We start from the raw sequence: 3665 nt of genomic DNA, 5'->3' as shown, positions 1-3665 counted from the left end.
TTATGAGGTTGAGTGACCTTCTTTTCTCTCTCTCTCTATGATGATAAAAAAAATGTAATGTTTTCATGTGAGGAGCAACATAATGCCCCAACATGTCCCTATACTTGACGAAGCTTAGAGAAAACATGCAAACTAGCCTGCAAGCGGGTAGGATATAATTAGACAACCCATCCAAATCCAACATATTACTTTCAGATTCAGACCCAATAATAAGATCCAAATGTGATTTTGGATTGCATTCTGCTTTGCTAAATGGGAATTCATTTGGGATTGGATTTCCATCAGTATTTTAAGTCGGAACGAACTTTCTTACTTATAAAGATCCTAGTTTTAATTGTTTTCATCACAGGTTCCACCATTACCACAAATATGTTGGATCCTAATTTAATTAGTCCAACTGTATTGGATCTTATCTGCATAGTAAATTTCAGTTGCAGATTTGGATCTAGCAAGAATTTGCCTGTATCCAATCCATTTGCAGCCCTAATGCCAAGTAACCATGTATCCTATTACCATCCTTAAAGAAGGAGGTTGAACACGGACCAGAGGAAGTAGAGGAAGGAGAGCTTATTGGAGAAGCGGCAACCCAAAGACGGGAATTTTATTAAATCATTAAGGATATTTTAGTTATTTTACTAACGGGCTTCGGGGATGAGACAAGGCAGAGCGGGGTCCCGCCTCCATACTTGCATGAGTTTTGATTTCAACTTCCATCCCAGCCTACATCCATGTTTCATGTCTTCCATTCTCATTCAAAATGGGGTAAGGTGGGGTGTCGGCAGGTCCACTGTCAGGGCCACACCTGATGGCTAATGTTTGACTGGCTCAACAAATTATAGCCCTATATGGAATAGGGATAAGCCTTATCATGATACATTTTTTTAAGGCATAGGCCCAACGTTTTCTACTTTGGTTGACATTATTTGCTTCAGATTTTCCAATCAGTGGAGTTCAAAAGAATTCTTAATCAAAGAAATCAACTTAAAAATAAACTTGATTTTATTTTTAACTAAATTTTTAATTACGAGCCTAGCTTGGTATAAAATTTCATAAAACCATACTGTTTAATAACCGAACTTCATGGACTTATGCTTCCCCAGTCCTGCTCCATCTCTGTCCCAATCCCCGCCTCGCCCCATCCCCTATCCTTCTATGGGGTGACAATAGAGAAAGAAGAAATGGAGCCCCACCTCGCCCCCATTTGGACTGTGGTTGAAGGACATGAAACAGGGATGAAGCCGGGGGTGGAGGATAATATACATCTTTGTGTGGGGATGGAGGTTTGAGTTACTACATGGGGCGGGGGTGGAGAACTTATGCCCTACCCCTGTCCATTACCATCCCTAAATTTAGGGGTCAATAATGCATACAATATTGCCCCTAAACTGGAATGTCTTTTGCGGTTCTCAACACTAATTTTGTTGTAGACCACAAGTTGGGGGACTTTTGCCCTCGCATGATAATAAAATAATAATAATAATTATTATTATTATTATACATACAATATTGGGTAACATCATCGTACATTTGACACCAACCAAATATCTTTAAAAGTGAGATATATTTTTTTTAATATTGTTGAATTCTATCTTTTTGTTTTTGAAAGAAAGAGAAATTTTATTACTGATAGGAAGAATTCAGCACAAGATTAACAACGAATAGGATGACGAGAGGTCACCTACTGAACAATTCACAACAAGAAATTATAAATGAGATAGAAGAGAGATAAGAAGAGAGCAGAACATAGCAGAAAAATGCAGAATAGACGATGATTAAACCATGCAGTTTCAGACCCTCTCCCTGAAAGAACCAAGAAAGGTCAATCTGCCCTCCCTGAGGAAGATAAAGATGGGATCAGAAAAGGTTGTATCACAAGTTTGTTATAACCTGCAATTGAAATTGGCCATGACCAGAACTGTGGTAATGTCTCTTCCACAAAGTGAATAAGAAAATGGATGATAACAATTTTCTAGCAAGTTTTGACTGGCTCTTCAAGAGGGCCCTGAAGAATCAGCACAACTCACCATAAAGGATGAAATGGATAGATCCTTATATTTATAAGATGTTAAATAAAATATGACAAAAACTATACAAGAAGTGGTTCATGTAGAAATAGCCACAATAGGTCATGTAAGTGTGGGTGTTCATGTTCAAGCACCAATAGCAGTTATTCATGTTCAAGCACCAATAGCAATTATTTATGTTCAAGCGAGTTCCAACTATACTATTGTTGTGAATCATCATTACCAGCAAGGCTTATGAAACTCATCCATGATATTGGCAAACTTTTTTATTTATTAAATATTTTTGCTGATACATAAATGGTGAACAAGCACACTTATTTAGTAATTATAAGTAACATTGTTACATATTTAAGAGTCATTTATCCTACGGTAGGGGTTTGAGCCACCCTTCCATAGGTGTTAAGATAGACGCAAACGCGGCTGCAGAGAAAAATTTTAGTAGCACATGTTATCCCCGGCGCAAAGCTAGCCTTTACATTGGGGTTCTCCCTTTCAATAATGGCTAAGGCTAAGCTTCCTTGTGTACCCACCAGTTCTGGCCATGCACTCTTACCTGCATCCAATTGTTGTATCTCATGTTAGCAACTCATGGTCTTGAAGCAAAAGATTAATGACCAAAATAATTACAATTACAATGTTAAGACAAGTGATTTGGTGCAACTTCATGAGTAAACCCTCAACAGTAGAGTTGATATAAGTTATGGTAGATGAATCCGACCAATAAGCAAGATCCAATCTATGGCTTCACTAGCACAGTTTTTGCCATACTACTACCTATGAGGTTGAGTGGCCTTCCCCCCACCCCCCTCTCTCTCTCTCAAGAGAAAAAAATGCAATGTTTCCATGTGAGGAGCAGCATAATGCCCCAACATGTCCCTATACTTCACGAAGCTCAGAGAAAACATGCAAACTAGCCTCCAAGCGGGCAGGATATAATTAGACAACCCATCCAAATCCAACATATTACTTTCAGATTTAGACCCAATAATAAGATCCAAATGTGATTTTGGATTGCATTCTGCTTTGCTAAATGGGAATTCATTTGGGATTGGATTTTGATCCGTATTTTAATTCGAAACAAACTTTCTTTCATGTAAAGAGCCTAGTTTTTATTGTTTTCATCACAGGTTCGATTATTACCACAAATATGTTGGATCCTAATTTAGCCCTACTGTATTGGATCTTATCTGGATAGTAAATTTCAGTTGCTGATTCGGATCTAGCAAGAAATTGCCTGTATCCGATCCATTTGCAGCTCTAATGCCAAGTAACCATGTATCCAAGAAACTAGCTGATCGATTTCATGTTCTAGCTGATAACATGCAAAGCCTAGGACATTATCCAAACAGGAGTTAAAGGAGGAAGATTGTTATATCGATGTGCATGAATGATGTATATATACCTTTGCAACGACTGGCAGCCATGGATGATCCAACAAGGAAGAAGAGGATGACAGCCACCCCCATGACATTCACTATATTTGATGACCTGCATCCCATGGCTTTGTGTTGGGTTGTAATCTCTGTCTCTCTTCACTTGCAGGTAAGGTATATTACTAGTTGGAAATTTATAGATGAGGTTCATTAGAAGTGGGAAATTTATAGACGTACTACTTTGACTAACATGGTCGTCTTGTTTGAA

General features: G+C 38.2%; 1 long non-coding RNA gene across 1 annotated transcript; it reads right to left on the bottom strand.

Moving 5' to 3' along the window:
- Positions 1-2304: 2304 nt before the first annotated feature.
- On the bottom strand, positions 2305-3665 carry LOC149829150 (uncharacterized). Its single transcript, XR_016434199.1, has 2 exons — positions 3427-3665; positions 2305-2577 (listed from the first exon to the last, which is right to left on the bottom strand). It is a non-coding gene; the product is annotated as an uncharacterized LOC149829150 (long non-coding RNA).

This window comes from Nuphar pumila, chromosome 9, assembly GCF_984573655.1.
Source record: "Nuphar pumila chromosome 9, dmNupPumi1.hap1.1, whole genome shotgun sequence".
In the NCBI taxonomy this organism is placed as follows: domain Eukaryota; kingdom Viridiplantae; phylum Streptophyta; class Magnoliopsida; order Nymphaeales; family Nymphaeaceae; genus Nuphar; species Nuphar pumila.
This window is presented reverse-complemented; position numbering and strand designations above follow the sequence as displayed.